The 13,566-nt window shown below is 49.7% G+C and overlaps 31 non-coding genes across 31 annotated transcripts; all 31 read left to right on the top strand.

The window, feature by feature from the left end:
* Positions 1-300: 300 nt before the first annotated feature.
* Positions 301-416, top strand: LOC141064320 (U5 spliceosomal RNA). Its single transcript, XR_012225543.1, has one exon. It is a non-coding gene; the product is annotated as a U5 spliceosomal RNA (small nuclear RNA).
* Positions 417-730: 314 nt separating this feature from the next.
* On the top strand, positions 731-846 carry LOC141063798 (U5 spliceosomal RNA). Its single transcript, XR_012225074.1, has one exon. It is a non-coding gene; the product is annotated as a U5 spliceosomal RNA (small nuclear RNA).
* Positions 847-1,153: 307 nt separating this feature from the next.
* LOC141063862 (U5 spliceosomal RNA) lies at positions 1,154-1,269 on the top strand. Its single transcript, XR_012225131.1, has one exon. It is a non-coding gene; the product is annotated as a U5 spliceosomal RNA (small nuclear RNA).
* Positions 1,270-1,583: 314 nt separating this feature from the next.
* On the top strand, positions 1,584-1,699 carry LOC141065215 (U5 spliceosomal RNA). The gene has a single exon (XR_012226351.1). It is a non-coding gene; the product is annotated as a U5 spliceosomal RNA (small nuclear RNA).
* Positions 1,700-2,013: 314 nt separating this feature from the next.
* LOC141064681 (U5 spliceosomal RNA) lies at positions 2,014-2,129 on the top strand. Its single transcript, XR_012225869.1, has one exon. It is a non-coding gene; the product is annotated as a U5 spliceosomal RNA (small nuclear RNA).
* A 307-nt stretch (positions 2,130-2,436) lies between these two features.
* Positions 2,437-2,551, top strand: LOC141064390 (U5 spliceosomal RNA). Its single transcript, XR_012225606.1, has one exon. It is a non-coding gene; the product is annotated as a U5 spliceosomal RNA (small nuclear RNA).
* A 315-nt stretch (positions 2,552-2,866) lies between these two features.
* On the top strand, positions 2,867-2,982 carry LOC141065076 (U5 spliceosomal RNA). Its single transcript, XR_012226223.1, has one exon. It is a non-coding gene; the product is annotated as a U5 spliceosomal RNA (small nuclear RNA).
* A 314-nt stretch (positions 2,983-3,296) lies between these two features.
* On the top strand, positions 3,297-3,412 carry LOC141064526 (U5 spliceosomal RNA). The gene has a single exon (XR_012225728.1). It is a non-coding gene; the product is annotated as a U5 spliceosomal RNA (small nuclear RNA).
* A 314-nt stretch (positions 3,413-3,726) lies between these two features.
* On the top strand, positions 3,727-3,842 carry LOC141063746 (U5 spliceosomal RNA). The gene has a single exon (XR_012225027.1). It is a non-coding gene; the product is annotated as a U5 spliceosomal RNA (small nuclear RNA).
* A 307-nt stretch (positions 3,843-4,149) lies between these two features.
* LOC141063638 (U5 spliceosomal RNA) lies at positions 4,150-4,265 on the top strand. Its single transcript, XR_012224930.1, has one exon. It is a non-coding gene; the product is annotated as a U5 spliceosomal RNA (small nuclear RNA).
* Positions 4,266-4,579: 314 nt separating this feature from the next.
* LOC141063891 (U5 spliceosomal RNA) lies at positions 4,580-4,695 on the top strand. The gene has a single exon (XR_012225157.1). It is a non-coding gene; the product is annotated as a U5 spliceosomal RNA (small nuclear RNA).
* A 314-nt stretch (positions 4,696-5,009) lies between these two features.
* LOC141065203 (U5 spliceosomal RNA) lies at positions 5,010-5,125 on the top strand. Its single transcript, XR_012226341.1, has one exon. It is a non-coding gene; the product is annotated as a U5 spliceosomal RNA (small nuclear RNA).
* A 314-nt stretch (positions 5,126-5,439) lies between these two features.
* LOC141065143 (U5 spliceosomal RNA) lies at positions 5,440-5,555 on the top strand. The gene has a single exon (XR_012226285.1). It is a non-coding gene; the product is annotated as a U5 spliceosomal RNA (small nuclear RNA).
* A 314-nt stretch (positions 5,556-5,869) lies between these two features.
* Positions 5,870-5,985, top strand: LOC141064020 (U5 spliceosomal RNA). Its single transcript, XR_012225273.1, has one exon. It is a non-coding gene; the product is annotated as a U5 spliceosomal RNA (small nuclear RNA).
* Positions 5,986-6,299: 314 nt separating this feature from the next.
* LOC141064719 (U5 spliceosomal RNA) lies at positions 6,300-6,416 on the top strand. The gene has a single exon (XR_012225904.1). It is a non-coding gene; the product is annotated as a U5 spliceosomal RNA (small nuclear RNA).
* A 314-nt stretch (positions 6,417-6,730) lies between these two features.
* Positions 6,731-6,846, top strand: LOC141063897 (U5 spliceosomal RNA). The gene has a single exon (XR_012225162.1). It is a non-coding gene; the product is annotated as a U5 spliceosomal RNA (small nuclear RNA).
* A 314-nt stretch (positions 6,847-7,160) lies between these two features.
* On the top strand, positions 7,161-7,276 carry LOC141063785 (U5 spliceosomal RNA). Its single transcript, XR_012225062.1, has one exon. It is a non-coding gene; the product is annotated as a U5 spliceosomal RNA (small nuclear RNA).
* A 314-nt stretch (positions 7,277-7,590) lies between these two features.
* Positions 7,591-7,706, top strand: LOC141063944 (U5 spliceosomal RNA). The gene has a single exon (XR_012225204.1). It is a non-coding gene; the product is annotated as a U5 spliceosomal RNA (small nuclear RNA).
* A 314-nt stretch (positions 7,707-8,020) lies between these two features.
* LOC141063903 (U5 spliceosomal RNA) lies at positions 8,021-8,136 on the top strand. The gene has a single exon (XR_012225168.1). It is a non-coding gene; the product is annotated as a U5 spliceosomal RNA (small nuclear RNA).
* A 314-nt stretch (positions 8,137-8,450) lies between these two features.
* LOC141064739 (U5 spliceosomal RNA) lies at positions 8,451-8,566 on the top strand. Its single transcript, XR_012225922.1, has one exon. It is a non-coding gene; the product is annotated as a U5 spliceosomal RNA (small nuclear RNA).
* Positions 8,567-8,880: 314 nt separating this feature from the next.
* LOC141065144 (U5 spliceosomal RNA) lies at positions 8,881-8,996 on the top strand. The gene has a single exon (XR_012226286.1). It is a non-coding gene; the product is annotated as a U5 spliceosomal RNA (small nuclear RNA).
* Positions 8,997-9,310: 314 nt separating this feature from the next.
* LOC141064298 (U5 spliceosomal RNA) lies at positions 9,311-9,426 on the top strand. The gene has a single exon (XR_012225523.1). It is a non-coding gene; the product is annotated as a U5 spliceosomal RNA (small nuclear RNA).
* A 314-nt stretch (positions 9,427-9,740) lies between these two features.
* LOC141064333 (U5 spliceosomal RNA) lies at positions 9,741-9,856 on the top strand. The gene has a single exon (XR_012225554.1). It is a non-coding gene; the product is annotated as a U5 spliceosomal RNA (small nuclear RNA).
* Positions 9,857-10,170: 314 nt separating this feature from the next.
* LOC141063915 (U5 spliceosomal RNA) lies at positions 10,171-10,286 on the top strand. The gene has a single exon (XR_012225179.1). It is a non-coding gene; the product is annotated as a U5 spliceosomal RNA (small nuclear RNA).
* A 314-nt stretch (positions 10,287-10,600) lies between these two features.
* On the top strand, positions 10,601-10,716 carry LOC141065056 (U5 spliceosomal RNA). The gene has a single exon (XR_012226205.1). It is a non-coding gene; the product is annotated as a U5 spliceosomal RNA (small nuclear RNA).
* A 314-nt stretch (positions 10,717-11,030) lies between these two features.
* LOC141065037 (U5 spliceosomal RNA) lies at positions 11,031-11,146 on the top strand. The gene has a single exon (XR_012226188.1). It is a non-coding gene; the product is annotated as a U5 spliceosomal RNA (small nuclear RNA).
* A 313-nt stretch (positions 11,147-11,459) lies between these two features.
* LOC141065192 (U5 spliceosomal RNA) lies at positions 11,460-11,575 on the top strand. The gene has a single exon (XR_012226331.1). It is a non-coding gene; the product is annotated as a U5 spliceosomal RNA (small nuclear RNA).
* A 307-nt stretch (positions 11,576-11,882) lies between these two features.
* LOC141063663 (U5 spliceosomal RNA) lies at positions 11,883-11,998 on the top strand. The gene has a single exon (XR_012224952.1). It is a non-coding gene; the product is annotated as a U5 spliceosomal RNA (small nuclear RNA).
* A 314-nt stretch (positions 11,999-12,312) lies between these two features.
* On the top strand, positions 12,313-12,428 carry LOC141064898 (U5 spliceosomal RNA). Its single transcript, XR_012226063.1, has one exon. It is a non-coding gene; the product is annotated as a U5 spliceosomal RNA (small nuclear RNA).
* A 314-nt stretch (positions 12,429-12,742) lies between these two features.
* Positions 12,743-12,858, top strand: LOC141063929 (U5 spliceosomal RNA). The gene has a single exon (XR_012225190.1). It is a non-coding gene; the product is annotated as a U5 spliceosomal RNA (small nuclear RNA).
* Positions 12,859-13,171: 313 nt separating this feature from the next.
* Positions 13,172-13,287, top strand: LOC141065193 (U5 spliceosomal RNA). Its single transcript, XR_012226332.1, has one exon. It is a non-coding gene; the product is annotated as a U5 spliceosomal RNA (small nuclear RNA).
* Positions 13,288-13,566: the final 279 nt, after the last annotated feature.

Here is a 13,566-nt window from a genome sequence, read left to right on the forward strand (position 1 = left end):
CAACAACAGAATGAAGGAATGAGTGGGTGGGGTTTTTGTGGGAGACTGTACTCTGGGGCTGCTGGGAAATGTCTCTCATTTGAATATTGTAGCAGTGGATGGCGTTCTTCCAGGCAGCGGGACAGGTGACAATCTGGCAGCAAGATGGAGCTGAACACGGAGCAGCCTGCGGAAAATGGGCTGTGTGTTGCCGTTTTTGTTTTTCCATAGCCAAACCACGCACCCACTTCTAGGTGGTCTCCCTGGGCCAAATGAGGGCTGTGCCCATGGTGGTAGGTCAGGAGGAAACCCTTGCCCAGTATACTCTGGCTTCTCTTCAGAATGTAAAAATCTTTCGCCTTTTATTAAAGATTTCTGTGGAGAGAAGCAAAACTGAGTTTTGTGACAATTTTTGCACGCTCCAGCTTGCTGGGACTTCCTTAAATGGCTTCAACAACAGAATGAAGGAATGAGTGGGTGGGGTTTTGGTGGGAGACTGTACTCTGGGGCTGCTGGGAAATGTCTCTCATTTGAATATTGTAGCAGTGGATGGCCTTCTTCCAGGCAACGGGACATGTGACTCTCTGGCAGCACGATGGAGCTGAACACGGAGCAGCCAGCGGAAAATGGGCTGTGTGTTGCCATTTTTATTTTTCCATAGCCAAACCACGCACCCACTTCTAGGTGGTCTCCCTGGGCCAAATGAGGGCTGTGCCCATGGTGGTAGGTCAGGAGGAAGCCCTTGCCCAGTATACTCTGGCTTTTCTTCAGAACGTAAAAATTTTTCGCCTTTTACTAAAGATTTCCGTGGAGAGAAGCAAAACTGAGTTTTGTGGCAATTTTTGCACGCTCCAGCTTGCTGGCGCTATGGGTTCAACAACAGAATGAAGGAATGAGTGGGTGGGGTTTTGGTGGGAGACTGTACTCTGGGGCTTATGGGAAATGCCGCTCATTTGAATATTGTAGCAGTGGATGGCCTTCTTCCAGGCAGCGGGACATGTGACTCTCTGGCAGCAGAATGGAGCTGAACACGGAGCAGCCTGCGGAAAATGGGCTGTGTGTTGCCGTTTTTGTTTTTCCATAGTCAAACCATGCACCCACTTCTAGGTGGTCTCCCTGGGCCAAATGAGGGCTGTGCCCATGGTGGTAGGTCAGGAGGAAGCCCTTACCCAGTATACTCTGGTTTCTCTTCAGAACTTAAAAATCTTTCGCCTTTTACTAAAGATTTCCGTGGAGAGAAGCAAAACTGAGTTTTGTGGCAATTTTTGCACGCCCCAGCTTGCTGTGGCTTCCTTAAATGGGTTCAACAACAGAATGAAGGAATGGGTGGGTGGGGTTTTGGTGGGAGACTGTACTCTGGGGCTGCTGGGAAATGTCTCTCATTTGAAAATTGTAGCAGTGGATGGCCTTCTTCCAGGCAGCGGGACATGTGACTCTCTGGCAGCACGATGGAGCTGAACACGGAACAGCCTGCGGAAAATGGGCTGTGTTTTGCCTTTTTTGTTTTTCCATAGCCAAACCATGCACCCACTTCTAGGTGGTCTCCCTGGGCCAAATGAGGGCTGGGCCCATGGTGGTAGGTCAGGAGGAAGCTCTTGCTCTGTATACTATGGCTTCTCTTCAGAACGTAAAAATCTTTCGCCTTTTACTAAAGATTTCCGTGGAGAGAAGCAAAACTGAGTTTTGTGGCAATTTTTGCACGCTCCAGCTTGCTGGGGCTTCCTTAAATGGGTTCAACAACAGAATGAAGGAATGAGTGGGTGGGGTTTTGGTGGGAGACTGTACTCTGGGGCTGATGGGAAATGCCTCTCATTTGAATATTGTAGCAGTGGATGGCCTGCTTCCAGGCAGCGGAACATGTGACTCTCTGGCAGCACGATGGAGCTGAACACGGAGCAGCCTGCGGAAAATGGGCTGTGTGTTGCCGTTTTTGTTTTTCCATAGCCAAACCACGCACCCACTTCTAGGTGGTCTCCCTGGGCCAAATGAGGGCTGTGCCCATGGTGGTAGGTCAGTAGGAAGCCCTTACCCAGTATACTCTGGCTTTTCTTCAGAACGTAAAAATCTTTCGCCTTTTACTAAAGATTTCCGTGGAGAGAAGCAAAACTTATTTTTGTGGCAATTTTTGCACGCTCCAGCTTGCTGTCGCTATGGGTTCAACAACAGAATGAAGGAATGAGTGGGTGGGGTTTTGGTGGGAGACTGTACTCTGGGGCTTATGGGAAATGCCTCTCATTTGATTATTGTAGCAGTGGATGGCCTTCTTCCAGGCAGCTGGACATGTGACTCTCTGGCAGCAGTATGGAGCTGAACACGGAGCAGCCTGCGGAAAATGGGCTGTGTGTTGCCGTTTTTGTTTTTCCATAGTCAAACCATGCACCCACTTCTAGGTGGTCTCCCTGGGCCAAATGAGGGCTGTGCCCATGGTGGTAGGTCAGGAGGAAGCCCTTGCCCAATATACTCTGGCTTCTCTTCAGAACGTAAAAATCTTTCGCCTTTTACTAAAGATTTCCGTGGAGAGAAGCAATACTGAGTTTTGTGGCAATTTCTCCGCGCTCTAGCTTGTAGTGGCTTCCTTAAATGGGTTCTACAACAGAATGAAGGAATGAGTGGGTGGGGTTTTGGTGGGAGACTGTACTCTGGGGCTGCTGGGAAATGTCTCTCATTTGAATATTGTAGCAGTGGATGGCGTTCTTCCAGGCAGCGGGACAGGTGACGATCTGGCAGCAAGATGGAGCTGAACACGGAGCAGCCTGCGGAAAATGGGCTGTGTGTTGCCGTTTTTGTTTTTCCATAGCCAAACCACGCACCCACTTCTAGGTGGTCTCCCTGGGCCAAATGAGGGCTGTGCCCATGGTGGTAGGTCAGGAGGAAGCCCTTGCCCAGTATACTCTGGCTTCTCTTCAGAACGTAAAAATCTTTCGTCTTTTACTAAAGGTTTCCGTGGAGAGAAGCAATACTGAGTTTTGTAGCAATTTTTGCACGCTCCACCTTGCTGGGGCTTCCTTAAATGGGTTCAACAACAGAATGAAGGAATGAGTGGGTGGGGTTTTGGTGGGAGACTGTAATCTGGGGCTGCTGGGAAATGTCTCTCATTTGAATTTTGTAGCAGTGGATGGCCTTCTTCCAGGCAGCGGGACATGTGACTCTCTGGCAGCAGGATGGAGCTGAACACGGAGCAGCCTGCGGAAAATGGGCTGTGTGTTGCCGTTTTTGTTTTTCCATAGCCAAACCACGCACCCACTTCTAGGTGGTCTCCCTGGGCCAAATGAGGGCTGCGGCCATGGTGGTAGGTCAGGAGGAAGCCCTTGCGCAGTATACTCTGGCTTTTCTTCAGAATGTAAAAATCATTTGCCTTTTACTAAAGATTTCCGTGGAGAGAAGCAAAACTGAGTTTTGTGGCAATTTTTGCACGCTCCAGCTTGCTGGGGCTTCCTTAAATGGGTTCAACAACAAAATGAAGAAATGAGTGGGTGGGGTTTTGGTGGGAGACTGTACTCTGGGGCTGCTGGGAAATGTATCTCATTTGAATAATGTAGCAGTGGATGGCCTTCTTCCAGGCAGAGGAACATGTGACTCTCTGGCAGCACGATGGAGCTGAACACGGAGCAGCCTGTGGAAAATGGGCTGTGTGTTGCCGTTTTTGTTTTTCCATAGCCAAACCACGCACCCACTTCTAGGTGGTCTCCCTGGGCCAAATGAGGGCTGTGCCCATGGTGGTAGGTCAGTAGGAAGCCCTTGCCCAGTATACTCTGGCTTTTCTTCAGAACGTAAAAATCTTTCGCCTTTTACTAAAGATTTCCGTGGAGAGAAGCAAAACTGAGTTTTGTGGCAATTTTTGCACGCACCAGCTTGTTGGCGCAATGGGTTCGACAACAGAATGAAGGAATGAGTGGGTGGGGTTTTGGTGGGAGACTGTACTCTGGGGCTGCTGGGAAATGTCTCTCATTTGAATATTGTAGCAGTGGATGGCGTTCTTCCAGGCAGCGGGACAGGTGACGATCTGGCAGCAAGATGGAGCTGAACACGGAGCAGCCTGCGGAAAATGGGCTGTGTGTTGCCGTTTTTGTTTTTCCATAGCCAAACCACGCACCCACTTCTAGGTGGTCTCCCTGGGCCAAATGAGGGCTGTGCCCATGGTGGTAGGTCAGGAGGAAGCCCTTGCCCAGTATACTCTGGCTTCTCTTCAGAACGTAAAAATCTTTCGCTTTTTACTAAAGGTTTCCGTGGAGAGAAGCAATACTGAGTTTTGTAGCAATTTTTGCACGCTCCAGCTTGCTGGGGCTTCCTTAAATGGGTTCAACAACAGAATGAAGGAATGAGTGGGTGGGGTTTTGGTGGGAGACTATGCTCTGGGGCTGCTGGGAAATGTCTCTCATTTGAAAATTGTAGCAGTGGATGGCCTTCTTCCAGGCAGCGGGACATGTGACTCTCTGGCAGCACGATGGAGCTGAACACGGAACAGCCTGCGGAAAATGGGCTGTGTGTTGCCTTTTTTGTTTTTCCATAGCCAAACCATGCACCCACTTCTAGGTGGTCTCCCTGGGCCAAATGAGGGCTGTGCCCATGGTGGTAGGTCAGGAGGAAGCTCTTGCCCTGTATACTCTGGCTTCTCTTCAGAACGTAAAAATCTTTCGCCTTTTACTAAAGATTTCCGTGGAGAGAAGCAAAACTGAGTTTTGTGGCAATTTTTGCACGCTCCAGCTTGCTGGGGCTACCTTAAATGGGTTCAACAACAGAAACAAGGAATGAGTGGGTGGGGTTTTGGTGGGAGACTGTACTCTGGGGCTGATGGGAGATGTCTCTCATTTGAATATTGTAGCAGTGGATGGCCTTCTTCCAGGCAGCGGGACATGTGACTTTCTGGCAGCAGGATGGAGCTGAACACGGAGCAGCCTGCGGAAAATGGACTGTGTGTTGCCGTTTTTGTTTTTCCATAGCCAAACCACGTACCCACTTCTAGGTGGTCTCCCTAGGCCAAATGAGAGCTGTGCCCATGGTGGTAGGTCAGGAGGAAGCCCTTGCCCAGTATACTCTGGCTTCTCTTCAGAACGTAAACATCTTTCGCCTTTTACTAAAGATTTCCGTGGAGAGAAGCAAAACTGAGTTTTGTGGCAATTTTTGCACGCTCCAGCTTGCTGGGGCTTCCTTAAATGGGTTCAACAACAGAATGAAGGAATGAGTGGGTGGGATTTTGGTGGGAGACTGTACTCTGGGGCTGCTGGGAAATGTCTCTCATTTGAATATTGTAGCAGTGGATGGCGTTCTTCCAGACAGCGGGACAGGTGACAATCTGGCAGCAAGATGGAGCTGAACACGGAGCAGCCTGCGGAAAATGGGCTGTGTGTTGCCGTTTTTGTTTTTCCATAGCCAAACCACGCACCCACTTCTAGGTGGTCTCCCTGGGCCAAATGAGGGCTGTGCCCATGGTGATAGGTCAGGAGGAAGCCCTTGCCCAGTATACTCTGGCTTCTCTTCAGAACGTAAAAATCTTTCGCCTTTTACTAAAGATTTCCGTGGAGAGAAGCAAAACTGAATTTTGTGGCAATTTTTGCACGCTCCAGCTTGCTGGGGCTTCCTTAAATGGGTTCAACAACAGAATGAAGGAATGAGTGGGTGGGGTTTTGGTGGGAGACTGTACTCTGGGGCTGCTGGGAAATGTCTCTCATTTGAATATTGTAGCAGTGGATGGCCTTCTTCCAGGCAGCGGGACATGTGACTCTCTGGCAGCAAGATGGAGCTGAACATGGAGCAGCCTCCGGAAAATGGGCTGTGTGTTGCCGTTTTTGTTTTTCCATAGCCAAACCACGCACCCACTTCTAGGTGGTCTCCCTGGGCCAAATGAGGGCTGTGCCCATGGTGGTAGGTCAGGAGGAAGCCCTTGCCCAGTATACTCTGGCTTCTCTTCAGAATGTAAAAATCTTTCGCCTTTTATTAAAGATTTCCGTGGAGAGAAGCAAAACTGAGTTTTGTGGCAATTTTTGCATGCTCCAGCTTGCTGGGACTTCCTTAAATGGGTTCAACAAAAGAATGAAGGAATGAGTGGGTGGGGTTTTGGTGGGAGACTGTACTCTGGGGCTGCTGGGAAATGTCTCTCATTTGAATATTGTAGCTCTGGATGGCCTTCTTCTAGGCAGCGGGACATGTGACTCTCTGGCAGCACGATGGAGCTGAACACGGAGCAACCTGTGGAAAATGGGCTGTGTGTTGCCGTTTTTGTTTTTCCATAGCAAAACCACGCACCCACTTCTAGGTGGTCTCCCTGGGCCTAATGAGGGTTGCGGCCATGTTGGTAGGTCTGGAGGAAGCCTTTGCCCAGTATACTCTGGCTTTTCTTCAGGAACCTAAAAATCTTTTGCCTTTTACTAAAGATTTCGGCGGAGAGAAGCAAAACTGAGTTTTCTGGCAATTTTTGCACGCTCCAGCTTGCTGGGGCTTCCTTAAATGGGTTCAACAACAGAATGAAGGAATGAGTGGGTGGGGTTTTGGTGGGAGACTGTACTCTGGGGCTGATGGGAGATGCCTCTCATTTGAATATTGTAGCAGTGGATGGCCTTCTTCCAGGCAGCGGGACATGTGACTTTCTGGCAGCAGGATGGAGCTGAACACGGAGCAGCCTGCGGAAAATGGGCTGTGTGTTGCCGTTTTTGTTTTTCCATAGCCAAACCACGTACCCACTTCTAGGAGGTCTCCCTAGGCCAAATGAGAGCTGTGCCCATGGTGGTAGGTCAGGAGGAAGCCCTTGCCCAGTATACTCTGGCTTCTCTTCAGAATGTAAAAATCTTTCGCCTTTTACTAAAGATTTCCGTGGAGAAAAGCAAAACTGAGTTTTGTGGCAATTTTTGCACGCTCCAGCTTGCTGGGGCTTCCTTAAATGGGTTCAACAACAGAATGAAGGAATGAGTGGGTGGGGTTTTGGTGGGAGACTGTACTCTGGGGCTGCTGGGAAATGTCTCTCATTTGAATATTGTAGCAGTGGATGGCGTTCTTCGAGGCAGCGGGACAGGTGACAATCTGGCAGCAAGATGGAGCTGAACACGGAGCAGCCTGCGGAAAATGGGCTGTGTGTTGCCGTTTTTGTTTTTCCATAGCCAAACCACGCACCCACTTCTAGGTGGTCTCCCTGGGCCAATTGAGGGCTGTGCCCATGGTGGTAGGTCAGGAGGAAGCCCTTGCCCAGTATACTCTGGCTTCTCTTCAGAACGTAAAAATCTTTCGCCTTTTACTAAAGATTTCCGTGGAGAGAAGCAAAACTGAATTTTGTGGCAATTTTTGCACGCTCCAGCTTGCTGGGACTTCATTAAATGGGTTCAACAACAGAATGAAGGAATGAGTGGGTGGGGATTTGGTGGGAGACTGTACTCTGGGGCTGCTGGGAAATGTCTCTCATTTGAATATTGTAGCAGTGGATGGCCTTCTTCCAGGCAACGGGACATGTGACTCTCTGGCAGCACGATGGAGCTGAACACGGAGCAGCCTGCGGAAAATGGGCTGTGTGTTGCCATTTTTGTTTTTTCATAGCCAAACCACGCACCCACTTCTAGGTGGTCTCCCTGGGCCAAATGAGGGCTGTGCCCTTGGTGGTAGGTCAGGAGGAAGCCCTTGCCCAGTATACTCTGGCTTCTCTTCAGAATGTAAAAATCTTTCGCTTTTTACTAAAGGTTTCCGTGGAGAGAAGCAATACTGAGTTTTGTAGCAATTTTTGCACGCTCCAGCTTGCTGGGGCTTCCTTAAATGGGTTCAACAACAGAATGAAGGAATGAGTGGGTGGGGTTTTGGTGGGAGACTATGCTCTGGGGCTGCTGGGAAATGTCTCTCATTTGAAAATTGTAGCAGTGGATGGCCTTCTTCCAGGCAGCGGGACATGTGACTCTCTGGCAGCACAATGGAGCTGAACACGGAACAGCCTGCGGAAAATGGGCTGTGTGTTGCCTTTTTTGTTTTTCCATAGCCAAACCATGCACCCACTTCTAGGTGGTCTCCCTGGGCCAAATGAGGGCTGTGCCCATGGTGGTAGGTCTGGAGGAAGCTCTTGCTCTGTATACTCTGGCTTCTCTTCAGAACGTAAAAATCTTTCGCCTTTTACTAAAGATTTCCGTGGAGAGAAGCAAAACTGAGTTTTGTGGCAATTTTTGCACGCTCCAGCTTGCTGGGGCTACCTTAAATGGGTTCAACAACAGAAACAAGGAATGAGTGGGTGGGGTTTTGGTGGGAGACTGTACTCTGGGGCTGATGGGAGATGTCTCTCATTTGAATATTGTAGCAGTGGATGGCCTTCTTCCAGGCAGCGGGACATGTGACTTTCTGGCAGCAGGATGGAGCTGAACACGGAGCAGCCTGCGGAAAATGGACTGTGTGTTGCCGTTTTTGTTTTTCCATAGCCAAACCACGTACCCACTTCTAGGTGGTCTCCCTAGGCCAAATGAGAGCTGTGCCCATGGTGGTAGGTCAGGAGGAAGCCCTTGCCCAGTATACTCTGGCTTCTCTTCAGAACGTAAAAATCTTTCGCCTTTTACTAAAGATTTCCGTGGAGAGAAGCAAAACTGAGTTTTGTGGCAATTTTTGCACGTTCCAGCTTGCTGGGGCTTCTTTAAATGGGTTCAACAACAGAATGAAGGAATGAGTGGGTGGGGTTTTGGTGGGAGACTGTACTCTGGGGCTGCTGGGAAATGTCTCTCATTTGAATATTGTAGCAGTGGATGCCGTTCTTCCAGACAGCGGGACAGGTGACAATCTGGCAGCAAGATGGAGCTGAACACGGAGCAGCCTGCGGAAAATGGGCTGTGTGTTGCCGTTTTTGTTTTTCCATAGCCAAACCACGCACCCACTTCTAGGTGGTCTCCCTGGGCCAAATGAGGGCTGTGCCCATGGTGGTAGGTCAGGAGGAAGCCCTTGCCCAGTATACTCTGGCTTCTCTTCAGAACGTAAAAATCTTTCGCCTTTTACTAAAGATTTCCGTGGAGAGAAGCAAAACTGAATTTTGTGGCAATTTTTGCACGCTCCAGCTTGCTGGGGCTTCCTTAAATGGGTTCAACAACAGAATGAAGGAATGAGTGGGTGGGGTTTTGGTGGGAGACTGTACTCTGGGGCTGCTGGGAAATGTCTCTCATTTGAATATTGTAGCAGTGGATGGCCTTCTTCCAGGCAGCGGGACATGTGACTCTCTGGCAGCAAGATGGAGCTGAACATGGAGCAGCCTCCGGAAAATGGGCTGTGTGTTGCCGTTTTTGTTTTTCCATAGCCAAACCACGCACCCACTTCTAGGTGGTCTGCCTGGGCCAAATGAGGGCTGTGCCCATGGTGGTAGGTCAGGAGGAAGCCCTTGCCCAGTATACTCTGGCTTCTCTTCAGAATGTAAAAATCTTTCGCCTTTTATTAAAGATTTCCGTGGAGAGAATCAAAACTGAGTTTTGTGGCAATTTTTGCACGCTCCAGCTTGCTGGGACTTCCTTAAATGGGTTCAACAAAAGAATGAAGGAATGAGTGGGTGGGGTTTTGGTGGGAGACTGTACTCTGGGGCTGCTGGGAAATGTCTCTCATTTGAATATTGTAGCTCTGGATGGCCTTCTTCCAGGCAGCGGGACATGTGACTCTCTGGCAGCACGATGGAGCTGAACACGGAGCAACCTGTGGAAAATGGGCTGTGTGTTGCCGTTTTTGTTTTTCCGTAGCAAAACCACGCACCCACTTCTAGGTGGTCTCCCTGGGCCTAATGAGGGTTGCGGCCATGTTGGTAGGTCTGGAGGAAGTCTTTGCCCAGTATACTCTGGCTTTTCTTCAGAACGTAAAAATCTTTTGCCTTTTACTAAAGATTTCGGCGGAGAGAAGCAAAACTGAGTTTTCTGGCAATTTTTGCACGCTCCAGCATGCTGGGGCTTCCTTAAATGGGTTCAACAACAGAATGAAGGAATGAGTGGGTGGGGTTTTGGTGGGAGACTGTACTCTGGGGCTGATGGGAGATGCCTCTCATTTGAATATTGTAGCAGTGGATGGCCTTCTTCCAGGCAGCGGGACATGTGACTCTCTGGCAGCACAATGGAGCTGAACACGGAACAGCCTGCGGAAAATGGGCTGTGTGTTGCCTTTTTTGTTTTTCCATAGCCAAACCATGCACCCACTTCTAGGTGGTCTCCCTGGGCCAAATGAGGGCTGTGCCCATGGTGGTAGGTCAGGAGGAAGCTCTTGCTCTGTATACTCTGGCTTCTCTTCAGAACGTAAAAATCTTTCGCCTTTTACTAAAGATTTCCGTGGAGAGAAGCAAAACTGAGTTTTGTGGCAATTTTTGCACGCTCCAGCTTGCTGGGGCTACCTTAAATGGGTTCAACAACAGAAACAAGGAATGAGTGGGTGGGGTTTTGGTGGGAGACTGTACTCTGGGGCTGATGGGAGATGTCTCTCATTTGAATATTGTAGCAGTGGATGGCCTTCTTCCAGGCAGCGGGACATGTGACTTTCTGGCAGCAGGATGGAGCTGAACAAGGAGCAGCCTGCGGAAAATGGACTGTGTGTTGCCGTTTTTGTTTTTCCATAGCCAAACCACGTACCCACTTCTAGGTGGTCTCCCTAGGCCAAATGAGAGCTGTGCCCATGATGGTAGGTCAGGAGGAAGCCCTTGCCCAGTATACTCTGGCTTCTCTTCAGAACGTAAAAATCTTTCGCCTTTTACTAAAGATTTCCGTGGAGAGAAGCAAAACTGAGTTTTGTGGCAATTTTTCCACGTTCCAGCTTGCTGGGGCTTCCTTAAATGGGTTCAACAACAGAATGAAGGAATGAGTGGGTGGGGTTTTGGTGGGAGACTGTACTCTGGGGCTGCTGGGAAATGTCTCTCATTTGAATATTGTAGCAGTGGATGGCGTTCTTCCAGACAGCGGGACAGGTGACAATCTGGCAGCAAGATGGAGCTGAACACGGAGCAGCCTGCGAAAAATGGGCTGTGTGTTGCCGTTTTTGTTTTTCCATAGCCAAACCACGCACCCACTTCTAGGTGGTCTCCCTGGGCCAAATGAGGGCTGTGCCCATGGTGGTAGGTCAGGAGGAATCCCTTGCCCAGTATACTCTGGCTTCTCTTCAGAACGTAAAAATCTTTCGCCTTTTACTAAAGATTTCCGTGGAGAGAAACAAACCTGAGTTTTGTGGCAATTTTTGCACGCTCCAGCTTGCTGGGGCTTCCTTAAATGGGTTCAACAACAGAAAGAAGGAATGAGTGGGTGGATTTTGGTGGGAAACTGTACTATGGGGCTGCTGGGAAATGTCTTTCATTTGAATATTGTAGCAGTGGATGGCCTTCTTCCAGGCAGCGGGACATGTGACTCTCTGGCAGCAGGATGGAGCTGAACACATAGCAGCCTGCGGAAAATGGGCTGTGTGTTGCCGTTTTTGTTTTTCCATAGCCAAACCACGCACCCACTTCTAGGTGGTCTCCCTGGGCCAAATGAGGGCTGTGCCCATGGTGGTAGGTCAGTAGGAAGCCCTTGCCCAGTATACTCTGGCTTTTCTTCAGAACGTAAAAATCTTTCGCCTTTTACTAAAGATTTCCGTGGAGAGAAGCAAAACTGAGTTTTGTGGCAATTTTTGCACGCTCCAGCTTGCTGGCGCTATGGGTTCAACAACAGAATGAAGGAATGAGTGGGTGGGGTTTTTGTGGGAGACTGTACTCTGGGGCTGCTGGGAAATGTCTCTCATTTGAATATTGTAGCAGTGGATGGCGTTCTTCCAGGCAGCGGGACAGGTGACAATCTGGCAGCAAGATGGAGCTGAACACGGAGCAGCCTGCGGAAAATGGGCTGTGTGTTGCCGTTTTTGTTTTTCCATAGCCAAACCACGCACCCACTTCTAGGTGGTCTCCCTGGGCCAAATGAGGGCTGTGCCCATGGTGGTAGGTCAGGAGGAAGCCCTTGCCCAGTATACTCTGGCTTCTCTTCAGAACGTAAAAATCTTTCGCCTTTTACTAAAGATTTCTGTGGAGAGAAGCAAAACTGAGTTTTGTGGCAATTTTTGCACGCTCCAGCTTGCTGGGACTTCCTTAAATGGGTTCAACAACAGAATGAAGGAATGAGTGGGTGGGGTTTTGGTGGGAGACTGTACTCTGGGGCTGCTGGGAAATGTCTCTCATTTGAATATTGTAGCTCTGGATGGCCTTCTTCCAGGCAGCGGGACATGTGACTCTCTGGCAGCACGATGGAGCTGAACACGGAGCAGCCTGCGGAAAATGGGCTGTGTGTTGCCATTTTTGTTTTTCCATAGCCAAACCACGCACCCACTTCTAGGTGGTCTCCCTGGGCCAAATGAGGGCTGTGCCCATGGTGGTAGGTCAGGAGGAAGCCCTTGCCCAGTATACTCTGGCTTTTCTTCAGAACGTAAAAATCTTTCGCCTTTTACTAAAGATTTCCGTGGAGAGAAGCAAAACTGAGTTTTGTGGCAATTTTTGCACGCTCCAGCTTGCTGGGGCTTCCTTAAATGGGTTCAACAACAGAATGAAGGAATGAGTGGGTGGGGTTTTGGTGGGAGACTGTACTCTGGGGCTGCTGGGAAATGTCTCTCATTTGAATATTGTAGCAGTGGATGGCGTTCTTCCAGGCAGCGGGACATGTGACTTTCTGGCAGCAAGATGGAGCTGAACACGGAGCAGCCTGCGGAAAATGGGCTGTGTGTTGCCGTTTTTGTTTTTCCATAGCCAAACCACGCACCCACTTCTAGGTGGTCTCCCTGGGCCAAATGAGGGCTGTGCCCATGGTGGTAGGTCAGGAGGAAGCCCTTGCCCAGTATACTCTGGCTTCTCTTCAGAACGTAAAAATCTTTCGCCTTTTACTAAAGATTTCCGTGGAGAGAAGCAAAACTGAGTTTTGTGGCAATTTTTGCACGCTCCAGCTTGCTGGGGCTTCCTTAAATGGGTTCAACAACAGAATGAAGGAATGAGTGGGTGGATTTTGGTGGGAGACTGTACTCTGGGGCTGCTGGGAAATGTCTCTCATTTGAATATTGTAGCAGTGGATGGCCTTCTTCCAGGCAGCGGGACATGTGACTCTCTGGCAGCAGGATGGAGCTGAACACAGAGCAGCCTGCGGAAAATGGGCTGTGTGTTGCCGTTTTTGTTTTTCCATAGCCAAACCACGCACCCACTTCTAGGTGGTCTCCCTGGGCCAAATGAGGGCTGTGCCCATGGTGGTAGGTCAGGAGGAAGCCCTTGCCCAGTATACTCTGGCTTTTCTTCAGAACGTAAAAATCTTTCGCCTTTTACTAAAGATTTCCGTGGAGAGAAGCAAAACTGAGTTTTGTGGCAATTTTTGCACGCTCCAGCTTGCTGGCGCTATGGGTTCAACAACAGAATGAAGGAATGAGTGGGTGGGGTTTTGGTGGGAGACTGTACTCTGGGGCTGCTGGGAAATGTCTCTCATTTGAATATTGTAGCAGTGGATGGCGTTCTTCCAGGCAGCGGGACAGGTGACAATCTGGCAGCAAGATGGAGCTGAACACGGAGCAGCCTGCGGAAAATGGGCTGTGTGTTGCCGTTTTTGTTTTTCCATAGCGAAACCACGCACCCACTTCTAGGTGGTCTCCCTGGGCCAAATGAGGGCTGTGCCCATGGTG

The sequence above is a fragment of the Dendrobates tinctorius genome, unplaced genomic scaffold (genome assembly GCF_039654945.1).
Source record: "Dendrobates tinctorius isolate UK_male_01 unplaced genomic scaffold, ASM3965494v1 ptg000250l, whole genome shotgun sequence".
Classification (NCBI taxonomy): Eukaryota; Metazoa; Chordata; class Amphibia; order Anura; family Dendrobatidae; genus Dendrobates; species Dendrobates tinctorius.